This window comes from Trachinotus anak, unplaced genomic scaffold, assembly GCF_046630095.1.
Source record: "Trachinotus anak isolate AG129_WGS33_773 ecotype Australia unplaced genomic scaffold, CSIRO_AGI_Tana_v1 ptg000009l, whole genome shotgun sequence".
NCBI classification, from domain to species: Eukaryota; Metazoa; Chordata; class Actinopteri; order Carangiformes; family Carangidae; genus Trachinotus; species Trachinotus anak.
Window position 1 is genome coordinate 11,046,142 of NW_027273860.1, and position 18,567 is coordinate 11,064,708.

The following is an 18,567-nucleotide window of genomic DNA, read 5'->3' on the forward strand; positions in this document are numbered from 1 at the left end:
CCATTATCTCCCAGGCTTACCTGAGGAGAGTTAACCTTGAGGTCAATAACATCTCCACGGTGTTTCATGACTGGCTGGTCCTGGGCCGGGGGTCTGAGGAGAGCCATTGTTAACACGGGGGCTGCAGACCCACACTTCCTCCCTCTTTGGCTCTCCCATCAAATACCTCTGGGAAACAGATCTGTAAAGAGCAGTGACGGGAGCCATAAAGATGTGATCACTTTCACAGGAAAGAGCAGCCACTGTACCAGTTTATCTTCATTGTGGTTAATATAAACGGGTCATTTTTTAAATGAAGTTACAGCATTAGGGCATGTCGCCCCAGGATGTAATTTCTTGGCATCCTGCAGAACTTTTACCTGGCAACCATTTAAATTCAGCCTCATAATTACACATAATATACAACTCTACACTAATACTCCATCCATGAGCCACGCTGTACCCTTAAAACCAAGGATGTGGAACTTTTGGCTGCATGCTCTCTTCCTCTTATTTCCCCCTTTCATATGATTCATGTTCTTCTTTAGCATGGTCTTTGTAGTTAAGCATGCTGGTATTCAAATCTAAGCATCCCAGATTGGACTATAATTTGCCTGTGCATATCTGTTGCTCTCCCTGTAATCATCCACATGGTAGAAATAATTGTAAGATTGTAGGAAAGTTTTAGGTCGCGTGCCAGACAAATAACAAGTATTTTGTCACAGCAGTGCAGCTTTATTTCTCCCAATCCCACCCCTGTTGTGAGTAATAGGAAAGTTATTTTTGTTTACAGCTGCCAGAAGCAGATTTTAAGTAAGGAAGAAGTAAACTGTCTTGTGTATTAATAAAAAAATAAATAAAAAAAATTAGGCCTTATGAATAATCAGAGAGTCTGCAGCATTATTTTGATTACTTCCATTTTTGCATCTGTGGTGACCTTATACAAACTGACACATAATCACAAGTCAGTTGAGGATGTCTGTTTTGAAATGCTCCTCTGCTTAGATGGAGACATTTGAATAGGATTTGACCTGCATGTAAATGGTGGCTTAGGAGAAGTTTACACTGAAAGCAGTCAGGCAGGTGCAGAGCACAGGAAAGTCCAGGTGTGCTGTTGCTGACAATGACACAGATCCTCTGTGTTGCTGTTTGTCTTCCGGCTAGAAACCAGCAGGATATATAATTTACTCTGCTCGAAAATGACTTAAATTAAGTCTCATTTCCTTTGCTTTTGCTTGTTGCAGTGATATTTTCAACTTTTAAGCCTGTACAACTCTCTGTCAGAGCACACGAGGAACAAAGGATTTGCCTAATTTGAATGGATATTTTCAAGTCAGTCAAGCATTTGTCAACAAAGGCCAACAAAGTGAGACAGACAGTTCTGCGCTACGCAAGCTGACAGCAAATTAAACAGTGCTGGACTGATTACCGCTTGCTGTCTAACGTGGATTTATTTTACCAAACAAAAGCAGAGACAAATGTCTTTTATTGAGGTGCACATGTCTTTTTCCCATGTTAAACACAACCATGCCTGCCACAGCTCTGATGCTCTTCGGCTTTGCTAATCAAGTATTGATCCTTACTGTAGAGCTGAGGACCCTCTACTGCCTCTACTCCTTTTCATGGAAAACTATGTTGTCATTGCATTCACTAACAGCCCCAAGGGGGTGGTGTGGAGGCAAGGGAACATGTCGGGCCAAGTACATCACCTGTTCCTCAAACCAAAATAGGACACAACTTGAGATTCAATTTTAGCAGCCAGTGGGACTAACCGACAGCAGTGACAGGGGTGTAACGACTGGTGATGAGTGATGATCACAGGCCTTCACTCACAATCAGCAGTCCCTGGTGGCCTCATTTCACTATACCTGCCACTTACTGTAGCCTGCCATCACCCGTGGGCACTATTAATAACCCTGCTGGGGTTCTATTCAGGCCTTATTTGAAATTATTTACAGAGCAAAGGAGATTATAGGCCTATTGTTACTTGTTTAGAAGAGGCAGTTTCTGTTTTATACTGCACCTCTTGAGTCTTTGAGATTCTAAAGAAGTTTGACCGGTCGAAATCTGAGATTATCTGGAAATAAGACCATAGCCGAAATGACAAAAAAAAAAAAAAAAAAAACAGACAAAAAAAAAAAAAGCAAACACTAAATTAAGCAAATCCTCCTCTGAGAACAAGTTCCTAATTCCTATGAAACCTGTATCTGAGTAACATAATCAAAAGATTAAAACTCAAATAACCAAACTGGGTAGTAATCAAAATCACAAATCTTCCTCAAAGGAAGGTTAAGTCATGGGCTGTTCATGATTGTCAGAGAGACAGATCCTTTTCGTTGATTTCAGCAGCTGCGTCTTAGATTTTTTTCTGCGTTCACTTTACGTCTCATCTGGCTGCCATATTAAAACACAATAAACCACAAAACAAATATTTGTTTTTGTTTTCTCCCTGGAAGTACAGGGCTTTGAAATCCACACCGGCTGCCTTGCAGCTCAAACTGGTGCTGTGAAATCTAAAGTGACAAAGCATTTTTCTCTCTCCCTCCGAGCCCTTGGCCAGACTTTTTTAACCTGCTAAGAACTGCAGATGTTTCACTTTTTCATCATTTGGAAAATGTATACCTGCCTTTTTTCTGCTATTGTATATTTAATCCTTTGTGAAGGCTTGTGGTTATTTGCGGTTGTAATTAGGCTGTTTCCATTAAGGAATATTACTGCTAAATGGATCCATTACTCTCGACCCTACTTCGTCATAGGAAAATGCCCGACCACCACAGTGATTGGACAGAGGCCCAGCCTGGATCTCGAAACAGAAAAGACTCACACCTGAGAGAGACAGGGGCAAAACTATAGAGTTCCATATCGCAATCTGAATACATTTTCTGTCGCTTACCTGGGTATAGGCTGAGGTAGGTACAGGGTTAGCAAAGTAGCTGTAATGTCTGACTTCCTAGCCACAATTTCCAACTCTTCCCAGGGACCTAGAGATATTGCTTGGCCAGTTGAGATATGCACTATTGCAGGGAGTCATCTGGAAGCATCCTGATGAAATGCTTGAACTGCCTCTACTGTCTTCTTTCAATGCAAATGAGCGGCAGTGCTCAGTTTAGTGGCTTGGGAAAGCATCTTTTGCTTCATCTGGCCAGAACCTCTGTTAGGCATTGTGGTGGTTTGCAGCAGGATGTGAAGCCTTTGGGGATGAGGGTCACACATCCAAGTCTGAACAAGTCTAAACTTGCTCAAGTCTAAACTTGGTGCGGAGCCCACTGTTGCAGTCATTGTTTCTGTCATGGTGACCAGTACACTGGGACTGACGCTCTCAATCCACCAATCACTCCTCTTCCCAACACTCCCGAGCTCTGGCTAGTGACCAAAAGAATTAGATCACAGATACAATAACATGATGCCACTTTCTAAAAGAAACAAAGGTGAATATTGAAATTGCCGCTTTGTGCAGATTTGGTCGAAAAATAGTTTAGCCACTTCCACACTCCATAATATTTAAATCATGTTCTTCCAATAGAGTGAAGTACTGGGGAGATCATTTTAAGAGACAACCACCCAGGAAAAATACATCCATCACCTGGTGAAAGAGGACAACATTTAGCATGTACAATAAGTGGGGCCTTATATAAGACACACATTGTCTACTTAAGGTCTGTGTTGAAAAGTTTGACTCTTTTCCTCCCTGTCAGAATCACGCCAGCATTGATGGAGCTCTACAGCCCGCAGCGTTTGTTGTCACTGATATGGGTTTGCTGTCCCCTAAATGGGTGACACTGACACTAGGATGTCACCTGGACTTTGTTTCTTAGTGTGCCTCTACCTCTCCACCCTCACCCCTCAGGGTGATTCCCAGCCTCAGCTCCTCTCACCCCTCCCTTTTGTATTGAGAGACTAAACAATGCATCCTAAAGCCTCAGGGCTATTTTTACACCTCCTGGCTTTGTTGTCCTCCCTCCTCTCATAAAATGTACAAAATGACAGGGCCGATCAATTGCAAAAAAATATTTCGGGAACTTTGGAATAAGTGCATGTGGCCCAGAGGGCCGTTCCACAAAGGACTGAAGGCCTTATTGTTGTTGTGTGCCATTATGGTGGCAGCCCATAGCGTGACAGCGCTTTGACAACAGATCCTTTCAGATTTAATGCTGAGTGACGTATTGTTGATAATCATGAACAGATTGAGATCCTGCATGTTGCATGTATTAGTGAGTGCTGCAGTTGGCATACATTATATGGAAAGATTCTGATATAATGACTATTCTTTCTACAGTGTTTGATTGTGTTGATGAGAAGTACCCTCCTCAAAAATGAAGTATTACTGTCCATTATATCCAGAATGGGCTTGTTTTTATAACTATGGTAGACATGATTTTGGAAGGTCTTTTATGCTATGTTGAGTTCAAACCAGTTTCCTAAAAAACATACAGATGTGTCACAGTAAACCAAGAATCCTCTGGCTAAGGGAATATGGTTGACTATGGACCTCAAGTCATTAGAATATAATCTACTTCCTTAAATTCTCCATTGAATATAATAACTGCATCAGAAAAACATGCCAGTCCAGTTTACTGGTTATGTGTCAATGTATGAATTTGGCGCTTGTTCTCTCTAACATTCTGCCCTGCCGGTGAAGCGTGCCCGTGGATCTTTTTCTTCATTGTTATTAAGTGCCTTGTATCCTTCCCCTAGTCTTAACCGTGATGACAATGCTTTCCAAATCCCAATAATTTAGAATTCTGTAAACAGACCACTGCTTTCATGTGAGCACAAACTACACAGTGAATACCCTCTAATAGTGCATATCAATTGCTATTAGGACCAGGGGAAAAAAGAGCAGAAAAAAAGAAAAAAAAAAAAAACAGGGGGGTCCAATTATCCCTGAGTCTCTAACAGGCCAAATAAATAGTACCATGTGAGTGATTTGGCCCAGATGGACACCCGAGTCCAGGGGAGTTAGAGTTGTCCAAAAACCATCAGAGTTTAGGAGGGAAGTCAGGGTACCTGCCTTACCTCAGCATCCCTTCATCATTAAGGGCTTAGTGTCCCAAATGGATTTTACAGTCAGTGCTCTGGGACACACGCCGGCATGGAGGCTACGAGCTGCTCTAGGCTGCGCAGGCCAATGAAAACCACTTGTGGAATCAGTGGTGCACTTTTCAAAGAAGGCAACTTTTGAATTCAGGAGGGTGATCATGGAGCATTACATTGTTACCATTTGAATAAGTGGGCAATACCAGTTTAAAGGGTCAATTCACCAACTAAACACATTTTCTTACCCCGAGGAGTATCCAGCCATGAAGATAGTTTGGGATTTACTTGTGCAGGTTTTGAGATATCCATCTTCGCTGCCTGATAGCAATGTGCCAACAATGTGCCTGACCACACCTCATTTTAAGACCAACACGGTTTCAAGTGTATTTGCTATTTAAACAACTTGGGCACTGGACAAGAAAATGACAACTGCATTCGTTTGAAGGGAGACTATCTGGGTATAAGATACGGCTCCAAGGTTCTATAGCTGTGCTAGGGTTTCTGAGAGGCTGCACTCAGGGATGGCAGTACGCTGAACATAAGAACGTCGCCATGCTAACATGCCCACAATGAGAATGCTTACATGCTGATATTAAGTACGTAATACCACGTTACCTTGTTCATCGTCAGCTTTGTGTGTTAGCATGCGAACATTTGGTAATTAGCACTAAACACAAGGTGAGGCTGATTGGAAAAAGTTGATTGGGAAGTCTTTCGTTTTGCAGGTATTTGGCCATAAATGTCGAGCCATTCCACTCAAATCCACATCCTCAAGGTGGCGCTAAAACAGAAGTCAGGTGCTTACTTTAGTCGATAGAATTTTTTCTCAGGGGTTTAAGGATATCTGTTCCAAGTTTCATGGGAATCTATTAGTTGTTGAGGTGTTTAAGTAAAGACCAAAAGGGATACGTTGCTATTTTTTGGACACACCACTAGTGTGTCCAAAGAAATTAAAATACAAATATCTTCGAGTTTTCTTTGTAACTATTTTGGAAGAAATAGTCTCTGTAAAGCTGTTGACAGGGAAGTCTGTGGAATATCCAGAGTAACGGGAATTCCACGTTTTTTTCTGTCTGTCTGAGCTGTTTCTGGAAAGAGTTTTTCTTTTTCTAATATGATTTTTCAGTTCTGTGAAAACAAGTGAAATTCCATTCACCTCCCCTGTATTGGGGTTGACACAGAAATTACTGGGGCAGATCATTGAAAACATGCGCAAGAAAAAACAAAACTATCTGTGTGGCTGCATTGCACAAGGGGTAAGTAAAATATGTTATAATGCTGAACCAACTCTTCAAAGATCTCAGAATAATGCCATACCCTCTGAAAAAAATGTATTTTAAAATTTGAGTGATGTTCAGAATAGATAGGGAATTCAACAGAGTCATTGTCCTGTCAAACGCAGATCTGGCAGTCTTCCCATCAGGGCAACGTCTGCCTCTACTGTCAGCCTCATTTGTGTGTGTAAATAAGCCTGAGCCAGGACTGCACTGGCCTCTGGCTCAGACATCAGCAATGGAAATGAGCCGCAGTGTGTCAACAGCCTCAGAGGAGTTTAGATCAACTTGCTCATCCTGCTTCATTTAGGATTTGCTGTGCCATGGTGACAGTGCAGACTGGCTGACTTGATGGCTGCTGTTGTAACATGTCTGTTGGCCTCTCCCTCTTAGATTGATGATTTTATTTTTGTTTATCTGTTGCTTTTTTGGCTTGCTGAGTATATCACTTGGAGAGACGGTGAAAAGCAGCCAACATGTGTCTGCTTGTCAACCTAATAACTCCATATCGCAGAGAAAACGCAGTGACCTCATAAAGCCACCAGCCTTCAGTTATAGTGTTGCGGGGAGTGAAGTGAAGCCACGTGAGTCCAGAGAAACTGTGTCCTGCTTCCTAGTCATGGGCCTGTATGTCTAAATGCAGCAGCACATGGAAATGGTTGCAGTGGAGCTGTGGAGCTGACCCCGAGCTGCCCAGTCAGTCCTGTTTGTGAGAGATGGAGCCTGTCTTTTATCAGTCTCCATTAGAGGGGACAGGGGTCTAGTGTTAGTGTGTGCCTGTGTGTGTGTGTGTGTGTGTGTGTGTGTGTGGATATGTCTCTGTATGTGTGACTTGCTTGAGCAGCCACATTAATCTCCATGAGTGAGCGCTAGCAGGTGTTAACCTATGTCACTCCTAATCGCCATGGCAACAGAGTCATGGCACCTGGAGGTGTGAGGGTGTGTCATGTTTTTATCATCTCCTCCACCCCAACAGACACACACACATACACACACACACACACACACACACACACACACACACACACACACACACACACACACACACATATCGTACAAAACAGTTGTACAATATGAAGGAGTTATTTGAGAATATTGTCTGTGTGGTAAATATGAAGCCACAACCAACAGCCCATTATCTTAACAAACAAAGTGAAGTGTAAAAACACAAGTTGTGGCTTTAATAATCATGATAATAACTGGTACTCAAAGCTGGGTGAGTTTTACCTGAGTTTAAAATGATTCAAGAAAATGATGATATGACACACAACATTAATCATTAATCACACATTTAAAGCAGTTATTTTAAAAAAAGTTATGATGACACATTAAAAGCAATTAATCACACGTTAAAAACATGCCATTACATGCCATTGTATGTCTTAGCTAGAAGAACTGACTTCCTTCTGTTTTTGTATGAGTTAAAGAAAAAGGATATAATGCTATGACTTACTGATTTCAGAGGTGAGTTGCAGAGGTGTTGACAGCTGGATATTTGTCAGTTTTGGACAGAGCCAGGCTAACTGTTTCCCCCTGTTCCCAGTCTTTACGCTAAGCTAAGCTAACTGTCTCCTGGCCTCAGCTTTATATTGCACTGACAGATATCTGTAACTATTTCTTGAACATTTAATAGTGATATTTTCATCAATCTGTGTTGAATGATAATAACGTTAGGGAGTAAAAGGTTCCTGAGTGAATCAGGCGTCTCCTGGAATAAAAAGCAACTAAAGCAAGACCAGAATCTCCAAGGGCAGCATCAATTCATCCCCTGTAGGCCTTTAAGCACATGATGAGACTATCTTTTGGGATCAACTTCAAAATATCTTCCTTACAGTGTAATCATTTCAGCTGAGGTCAAGTACTGATGGTTTTCGGAAGAGCTCTCTTAATGCACCCTTAAGTCCTCTGGCTCTTTGACTACGTTCGTCTGGCAGACAGAAGTAAGCAATGGCTTGTGGAGGAAATGCTTGGGGAGGACTTTTGGCTGGAATGCGGCGTGGTGTGCTCCCAGAAGGCTGTGCAGCAGAGGCCCCAGTGTGGCTGCCACACGCCGTGATTGCCAGGGGTCACCGCCCGAGCCCGGACCCTTCAGCTGCAGACTCACTGCGCATGATTTGGGGTTCACATGTCAGAATATTTCTCAGCTCGCTGACCAGCCCCCACATTGTTCCTCCACCCGTCATCCTCAGGGACTGTAAAAAGTGGAGGGATGTGTGCGAGAGGGAGGCCAAGTGTCGGATAAGCACATTCAGATGAGAGATACAAAAAGAAAAATTAAGAAAGCGATAGAGTCTGACATAGAGAGCAGTGATCTCGCAGAGAGCTGTGTCGCAGCAGTGTTGTTTACCCTCTGAAGAAGGTGATGGTGAAGCAAAATGCAGCTAGCTAATGCTGGGTGGCAGCTCTCTGAGGCCACCCCCCCTGGGCTTTCTGTTGGCTGGCCCAGCTGTCATCTTTCTAATGATTTCTTTATTTTGCAGGAAGAGCTTGTCACCAGGGGAAACGCGCCACTTCCGGCATGGGGAAACCCGACGCTGGGCCAGGCTGACGCTGGGACCCGCTACGTCTGCAGCCACATCACAAGGGACCAACACAGCCTTTCATCCTGCTTGTGTTTCTTTGCTTTCTTTCTCCCTATATCCACACAGTCATCAGTATCACCCTTTCTTTTAGAGCTCCCACTTGTCCTGGGGGGGTTTAACTTTTCTTCTCAGTAGTAATAGTTTTCTTTTGACTTCCAAATGATTATTTAGAATACCATTCTGTAACGCATAACAGTGTCACAGATACTTTGATAGGATCTAATTACTCTGCAAATCACTGTATTTTTTCCTCCATGTAGTGGTGTATTCTGGGTTGTATACAAGACTTAAACAATGGGCAAAACTATTTTCCAATGTGTATGATGTCAGTTTTCTTCATACATATACGACATTTGCTTTTTGAAAGTCAACACTGGCAAACTGATGAATAAACTTTTTTCTTTTTTTTCTTTTGCCCATTAGACAAACTCAAACATATTATGAATCATGAATTTTCTCCACTCTTTTTTGAAATGGTTGTTGTAACTTCATGGTAGATGAACATACCAATTTCGATCATAATCAGCCGCATTAAAATGTTTTTGACCGCATTTGAACATTATGATTGATTTTGTAACGTATCTGAAATCCATTAGAGAGCTTGGCCCTGGCCGTGGCCAGTTGGATCGGGGTGAGCGGGGTTACAGGCCTGCAATGACGGATCTCAACCTGGTGAAGCTTCTCTCCGAGGGCGAGCTCGTGCAGATCCCCAGAGCCCTCCCTTTCTTCCAACCCTCCGTCAGAAACCTTGAGAGGGCCTTGAAGAAAAGAAAACTACCCCCACCCCCCACCCCCCTCCACTCCCCCTTTTCCCTTCACTGAGTCGAGCATAATCAGGCCCAGCCTCCCAATCATGAAACCCAAGTTGAGCGCAACTTACAGCCCTGCACTTCTCTCCAGGCCCCTGCTGCTGATTGTTCCAGAAACAACAGATGGAAATTGTGAGCGTAAACATGTAAATATTGCAGGAGTCATGGCTGAGAGCGGCGCAGAGCAGAGGTCCTCTCCGCCATCACTGGGAAGCTATTACAACATGAAACGGAGCAAAGCCTTCAGAAAACAACCACTTTGTGTCAGAAGTGATAGCTGTCAGGATCCAACACACAGAAGCATAAACACGCACATGCACACATAAACACAAGCAGTCCAACCCAACTGACATAAAAGAAAGACTGAAATCAAGCATATGTGTCAGTTTTTGGTCAATATAATCTGCGGAACAGTGCTGCAAAGTAGACGATGATGCAGTTTTTTGATGTAAAACTATGGGATTAAATACTAAACAAGCAGAATTTAAAATTAAGTGCAAATCACAATTTTCATGTTTCTTTTTTAAACCCCAGGATACAAACTCCACCTATAAGAAAAATAAAGACAAAAGCTAACACAGAGGGAATGTGTGTGTCTCTCTCAGTGTGCGTGTGTGTGTGTGTGTGTGTTGAATTGCTCTCATTTTGATAGGTCTTAATTGTGGCAGAGTAATCTATATAGGGGCACCTGAGAGTCAAAGCATGCAGCACAGTTGAAATATAAACATTTTCAGAGACTGATTGGTATCCAAACCACAGGACCGTTACCTGTCAAGTCTGAGCAGCTCTTGCTAACTTGATGAGATGTGTGTGTGTGTGAGCGTGTGTGTATAAATTTGTGTGTATGTACATGATTATGTATGATTGAAGCCGAGGCCTGCTCGAGACACTAAAAAAAGTTCTGGTTAAAATCAGAGAGTCTGCTCCGCTCCAGACTGACAACGCCATCATCTGATCTAAATTCTGCTTCATTTGTTTTCTGACGGCACAGTGGGGGGAAAAAAAAGTGAATTTGCAGAGAAAATCAGCCTTGATGAACTGGGCAAATGTTTTTTCAAGATTATATGATGGTCAAAACTTGGCAGCTGACATTTGAAACTGAAGTAGTTGAACAAGAAAAGAACAAGAACAAGAATAAGAAAGATACGTGTATTGAAATATCCAAACACATGTTGATATCTACATGACTAATTTGTAAAAACTGATAATACAAAATTTAGCTGCATTTACAGTATTTAAATTTGCAACCTCAACCACTAAAGCAAGGCAGTCATAAAAATGAATCAATTAATAACATTTTTAGTAATTGTGTAATTTTTTGCACATTTATAAATTATATTTTTAAAACATAAAGACTTTCGGATTTTCTCTTTATCATACATACTATATATGGTATTTGACATTTTATAGACTACAAATTGACAAAATGAAAAATTATAGCTTCATTAGTGATTAAAATCACCAGTGACATTATAAAAGCAGCTGTGAACTCAACCTTTATTTTTGCTCTTCACAGATAGAGTATATTTCTGTGTCACCTATAAAATGAATTATGCGCAGATGTTTGGAAAGCTGTCTGTTATAAAACTCGCATTGAAGAGAGTACGAATGATGAAATGATTTAAACTGTTACTGGAATTCAGTTGAGGAACTCCGCAGATAAAAAGCTTCAGGTCATACTCGGTAAATTGCCAAAACGTATTAAGCCAGTTCCCTTATGTTCTGGCCAGGTTTCAGTGCACTGCTGTGACTATATGGTGCCCACTGCGATAGCATTGCATTGTGTTTTCGTGTCTGTGAGCTCCACCATTAAATCCCAGTGATTGACAACTGGGCCCGGCCTGGAAGCTCTGCTGGGGGCTCAGCACTATGGGGAGGCTGCCATTGATATCCGTTGTGTAATTTTCTATTGGCAGGTGGGTGATGGCTGTGATTAAATCTGGGCTTTAGCCCCTGCCATCAGCATTATTGTGTCGGGATTCCCCGAGTCCCTGCTCTCCGGATCCTCTGTCACATTCTGTCATGCCAGCTTTGGGCCCTGCCAGCTGGCCCCGTGGCATGGCATAACACAGACTATGTTAGCCCCACAAGGGCCCCCGCCTCTGCGATCCTCTCTCTCTCTCACACTCACATACACACACTCTCAGTCACGCCTTCTCACTCTTTTTCCTCTACTCCCCCTTTCCCACCACCTTCCATCACCCACCATTTAAAGCCCCACTCTGTCATCCAGCAGCGCTGTTTTATTTATTTTAGTCTTCTGTCGTTCTCTCAAGCAATGCTTCCGTCCATCATGCTTTTGCATATCAGCTGGCAACAGCCACAAGTGGCGGAGAGGGGTCACACCGGGTTTACGATGTACTTCGCTTGGGCGAGCTACGTGGGTGTTAGTGATTACTGCTAAATGTCTGGGACGTGCAGGTCTGGTCTTGGTGGGCACAGGCTGGGGCAGCGGCTAAAGGTCAGGTGTGCTAAAACAGAGACGCTTCCTATTGATGTCTGACTGGGGTGTTTGTTTAAGAGCAAGGAGGCGAGGAGAGCCACAGCTGCCCTCATTGGCTTTGGCTCAGGCCTCTTTACCTCACACACATAATTGGGGAGGCTTCAGGACGAGTTTGAATCATCTCTGGGCCGTCAACATCATAATTACCCCATTTTTCCCTCCAAACTCTGACAAATTATTCTGAAGTAATCTGACCTTCTCTGAGAGGGCAAACACGTTTGATTCAGTGATTTTAAATACTTAACACTGACACAAAAACAATAATTAAAAACAGTATAGAAAATGAGCTTAAATCCTTAAAATATTTAAGACCACTTATGTGGTAGCAGTCTCTCTAAATGCTCACATAACATAACTTACATGACAGAAATAATTTCGTTGCATGTTTAACTTGTGCTTTTAATTTTGAAATAAAACCATATAAATCTGCACACGCAGTAAGAGAGCATGTGTGTGTCATCTCTTGAAGTTACATTAGAATATTGCGTTTCCGTACGGCCCAGCTTTCTTTCATTTCGTCTCGTGACCGAGGTAGTTTACGGATTCAGAATTAGCCTGTGACACGTCAGGTGTGTACAGTATATCATCAGCGCAGCCACCTCTTGAATAGCACACCTCATGCTGTGAATGTGTCAATATTATGAAGTGCTGTCATCTGATCTAATGGGATCCATGTCAGTGGACAAGCTGTGACCCATGCCTGCGCGCGCACACACACACACACACACACACACACACACACACACACACACACACACACACACGCACACACACAGAGGGACAGAGCCTGTGTCACCCAGCCTATTCCTGGCCATTGTTTTAACAAACTGGTTTTCTCATGTGCAATTTGTCCAATTTGTGTTGTATTTGTGGTTGGAGATATATCTGATTACGTTTTTCCTGCAATAAGACTTTCTCTGGCTCTGTTGACAGGAGCATTTGCTTTCGTATTTGCAGATTCAGTGACAGCGTTCTTATTCTGTCAACTCAAAATCAAGGCCAGACGGTAAAATGTATTACAGTCTGGTCTGAAATCAAAATGTGCATGCATGTGTGTGTGTGTGTGTGTCCACCTTCTGTATGGCTGTGTACATTTTCATGTCTGTGCGCACATGTGTGGACACTACTGTGATGCCTGTAAAAAGCAACAAATGCCAAAATACACAACAGACATTGGATGTGTGCTCAAAGAGCCTGTCTGCGTAATTTCAACATCGTCGACATTTACAAAGACGTGGAAAAATAGATGTTGAAAATCATTATTACCGCTTATTTTTATTTCATCTGCTGCAGTACAGTATCTGCCATTGATGTTGCCTACTTTAAACTTACTTTATTGTTTACCTTTAGTATCTATGTCTGTTTACCTTGGGCGTGGGTGATTCCTTTGGGTGCTTAAAACCATTTAGCTGGTGACCTCATCCAGTATACACACTTGTCAACTGAAGTAAGCGTGGAATCGGTTCATAGGGCACATTTTGGTGGGGTGTTTTTTTTTTTTTTTTTTTTTTTAAGTGGACGTAAATGATATATTTTCTCACATAGCTGAATAGTCTGGGAGTGGAGAGGGTTGTCACAGAGGTAGCCAGCAAAGCTCAGCTGTGAGCAGCGAGTAGACATGCACACTGGCAGTGTGCTCATCACAGAAAGTAACACTGTCAAGTGGAAGGGTGTCTTGGTTCAATGAGCATACCAAAGCTGTGACATACACTTCACCCACAATCTTCTCAACAGTTGACGCCGAATACATCAGTGACGATCAGATTCATGATTAGTGTAATGCATGAAATAATCCTGTATGATTCTTACAAACACACACAGACTCACACAGCGGCTGTGTCTGGGACTCAGTCAATCCCAATGGTAAAAGCCACATTAAAGGTGAGTGTTGTTATTCTGCCTTTCAGTCCTGCTAGACTCATCAGTTATCCTCTATGGCCTCCAGGATGTCTGCCATCCCCTCCCTCCCTCCCTCCTGTTTGTTTTAAGAAAAATCCCACTCTCAAAGTGGGAGTATGGAGTGGGTGCGTCTGACACAAAAGTAAAAACACATCTTTCATGTCTAAATAAATCTGACAAAAAAATGCTTTATGAACTGCCACCTGAAGGTAGCCCTAAAAGCCGCGGTGAGCAAAGTGGCCATAACGTTTAATCCAATTGGCTTCCTAGCTCCAAAACCGTCTTAGCAGATGGTAGGCTGTAATATGAAAGTTATTCACCCACTCACTACGGCAGTGTGTCTGTTATATCACCATGTCCTGTTATTCTTTATGGCTTCCATAGGCACTAAAGAGGAGAGAAGTTATTTTCTTTTCATTACTTCTCTCTCTTGGGGGACTGGGAGACTTGGTCCAGCTCTTCCCCTTCAGTTCAGAAATTCTTTTCAATTAAAGGCCTATCCTACCAGATGGTAGAGACATTAGGCCAGGGCTCTGTTGACGTGCTGCCCCTGCAGCCGATGGACAGCCATTTCATTTACCAGGCAGTAAATCTTAAGGCACCTAATGCCCCACAGCACAGGCCGCCAGCACCCGACAACGCACACCAGCTCAGCTGAAGTGTTACACTGAACTTTTACCATGCAATCCTCCGTGCTCTCTCAATCACACATGTATTGTCTTTGCCACGGATCAATTAAAAGGATGAGGTCTAAAAAAAGGGCCATTTGTAAAATGGACGTCCTCTAAGAACCGAAACAGCAGCAGAGAGCATTGGAAGCGTGAATAATTTATCCCGAAACCCTATCACAGTGTTTGTATCAGTTTCCATCATAAAGCTTGGCGAAGGAGAGGGGGTGGGGGGGAATACATCAGCCCCGTGTGACAGGCTCGGCAGGGAGGGTACAGTAGAGGGTCTTCTGGGTAACCACATACACATAAATCCACTTGCTGTCACAGGAGAAAGAGGCAGAGAGGAAATGGCACAGTGAGAGTGTGGCATAAGGACTTCACCAAACCTTTCACTTAAAAAATTTTTTATAGTGATAACAACAGATTTTTCAGGCTATAAAGGCCGTCATAAATAAAAGTATGAAAATCATCAATTCTTACACACGTTTTTTTCACGACAGACACAATTTACAGCATTTAGTTCTATGGAGGCATGTGAAAGCACGTGGATTGCCAGGTGATGATATGGGTTCACCTTTTTTTTTTTTTTTAAGGGATGGGGTTTTATGCACAAAGCATAATATCTACTGCAGCTACTGCAAAAATATACAAGGTTAAATGAGAAGCCTCTGGAATCGCAATTAATTTCTTCCTGTCTTAATCTAGACTTTGTTTAACAATGACTGGTATGTATCTGTGTCAAAACAGTTCATAGACACCACATGCCTTTCTCAGTTTGGGGAACTGGGATGAACTTCTGAGTTGTGAGATACATGTAAGTGAGAACCAGGGCGTCTCTCATCGCTCTCTTTGTTTTCCTTTGTGTTTTCACTGACACGATGAAAAGATCATTTTGCATTTGGGAGCGAATCTGCTCTGAAGCAACGTCTGATTCCATAATACATATACCAGACACTGATTGCTTATCAAAGAAAATTGCACGTTCAATTTGTATAACGAGCATATGTTTTTCTGTATTGTTTTAGCTTGTTCGAAATGTGAGCGTGTGATGAGAAGCAGGAACACTGCACGGGCAGGGAGTTGGCGAAACATGGAAGGCAAAATGCTGTTGTTGTATGATAACACAAACACCTTTTCTTTCCCAGCCTGCCAAGTGCTAGACAAAGTGCAAAAGACAAAGAGGGACGGGAGAGAGATCTAGATGTATATGCCTGTACGCATGATTTTATGGTAATAAGTGTGAGGGCCAGCTATTGTGTAAATACTGTCTCTACTGTTTCCTGAACAGGAATGCAGATTTGATATTTGATACTTGACAAATTACTGGCAGCTTCTCTTATACGTTGATTTTACATATTTATCATACTGAATATAAAGCAGAGACTAACACATTTGTCACATTTTGTGGAGTTGAGGACCCAAATGCAGACAATCCAAGGAGAAGGTAGAAAAAGGGTGTTTTATGAAATGAAAAAGTAAACTTACAAAACGGGTGAAAATGAAGAGATCCAGACAAGAGAAACAAAAGCTGTAGAAGTGGAAACAACTGGGGAACACTAGAACAAAACAGGTGCAAGAAACTCTGGAGCAAGACACGGGGAAAACAGAAGAGGCGATCTGACAAAGACCACGGCAAAGACTGAGACTTAAATACACAAAGAAGCCAAGGGTAACTGAACACAGGTGTAACACATTAGGGTGGGGCAGACAATTAACACGGAGGGAAATGGAACAAAAACAGGAAGTAAATAGACTTGAGACACACAAGGAAATAACTTCAAAATAAAACAGGAAGTGAACCAAAAAGTCCAAACAGAAAATCAAAACTAATAACGTCCAGAGTCTAAACATAAGATGTCCATAAGGGCAAACCCTCACAACAGGTGTTTAATTGGTGACAGTGAAGGTCATAGCATATAATTCACATTATTTTCATTCTTATCAAACCACTCGTGCCCTGTGGATGAGGGCATTGTCATCCTGGGAGAGAGCACTCCCAACAGGATAAAGGTAAGAGGACAAGTGGACCCAAACCATGCCTGCAAAATGTCTCCCACAGCAAAACAGGGCCACTAGATCCCTTCACTCTAAGTATGAAGCATTCAGGCCTGTATTGCTCTTGCCCACTCTTGGAGAATATGTTGAAGGATAACTCATCTCACCATGTCACTTTTATCCACATCTCTGTAGACCGCACTGACATTCTCAGTCACACGAGGGAGAGTTGCTCTTACTCTGTTCTTCCTGAAATATCACACTAATGCAGGAGAATCACAGTCATCAAATGTGCACTGCACATTTCTGACCCTATGACTGGATGTTAATTGGTTAATTGTACAATGGAGTACACCTTTGTGGATGCATCTGCATTGTATATGTTTCTCGACTCATTTATTCAGGTTTTTCCTCTGTCACCCATCTGTTTCTTCAAAGTTAAGGACAGATGTAATCGTATGATATAGTTAACCTGGGAAAATGATTTTTAATGCAGTGTGTTTTGATGAAGGACATCTTAGCTCATTTGCTACCCATTTCCTGTCACGTTTGGAGGCTTGTAAAAACAGAGCTCCTGGTGAGTGAAGGAAAAGCAACTAGTCTGAGCTCACCTCAGCTCCCTCCTGGCCAGCGATCACAGCCCCTAACTCCCACTGTTCCCAGCTGCCAGGAGAAGAGGAGCCGGGGACTGACTGGCTGCTACTTGCCAGCAGGCTCACCGCGATCTGCGTCTGAAGCGTTGGCCAAACCTAGCCTGTCCCAACGGAAAGTGCCATTTTCTGCAAGAGTGAGTGAAAACCTGGTTTCAGACGAGAAAGCAGCTTGTTAGGCTGCTCTCTCTTTACCCACTCCCCGTTCAATGGGAGCTCTGGGATGTTGGAGGAAATCCCACAGAGCTGAAAAGAGACTCAGTCAAAACAAAGGCGGCTGTCAGGGCCAGGGCCCACAACCATTTTCACACATTGTTCTACCTGGTAAAGGTGTTTGCAGTCACTTTACTTATTACATGGATGGGTGGAGAGGGAACTACGTTAGTCTGATGTGTTTTACATTGAAGGGAAAATTCCAGTTTATTACAATTTGGGTCACAGTTCAGTAGTTTTGAGCAAGTAATTCATAATATTTTCATATCTGTACACTAAGTATGAAAGTACAGCTATGAGAGTGAGCTCACTTTCGCATTAAAACTGGAAGCAGGGCTTTGCCCAAAGTTAAAAAATCCACTCACCAAGTTAATTTACTAACAGATTATATCAAATTATATCTAATCTGTACACAAACAGAAACGTGAAAATGACAAATTGTGGTTTTAGGGCTAACATTTTTTCTTTTAAAGTGAGCTTATGAAAGCTTTTTTCATGTGTTGTTCTAAACATCAAACAGGAAGCGATTCATTTACTGCTTTATAGAAATTCACACTTTATCAGTGAAACATTCAAAGTAAAAAGACATCACAGTATGCGGGCCAATCTACAGTACTTACGACAAATGTCACCAATATTGAAATGACGTGTTTAAGATTGACTTTGATACAGGAACAGCAGTGATGTTACATCAGGCCTGACTCGTGCTTGTCTATCTCTTGTCCTAATCTGTCCTGCATGTAACATATGAGAGTGGTCTGTGTCTTTTTTCCTTTCAGACAGAGGGGTTTGAAGTGTCATTTTACTTAGCATCCATAAATAGAACATGCAGAGCATATCCCCCATGGAGGTGAATGCATATCATGTTAGCAGGGCTGAGGAGGTGCTAACCTGCTGCTGGCAACCTCCACACTAAACAATACTTGTTACAGAGAAACACAGAAATTGGATCACT

General features: G+C 42.4%; 1 long non-coding RNA gene across 1 annotated transcript in view; it reads right to left on the reverse strand.

Annotated features, from left to right (window-relative positions):
* The window catches only part of LOC139625379 (uncharacterized), a 40,793-nt gene that overhangs the window by 15,382 nt on the left and 6,844 nt on the right, over window positions 1-18,567 (reverse strand). The window contains exon 2 of the long non-coding RNA XR_011691877.1: window positions 21-181. This is a non-coding gene — a long non-coding RNA (uncharacterized lncRNA). The remainder of the gene's footprint in view (window positions 1-20; window positions 182-18,567) is intronic.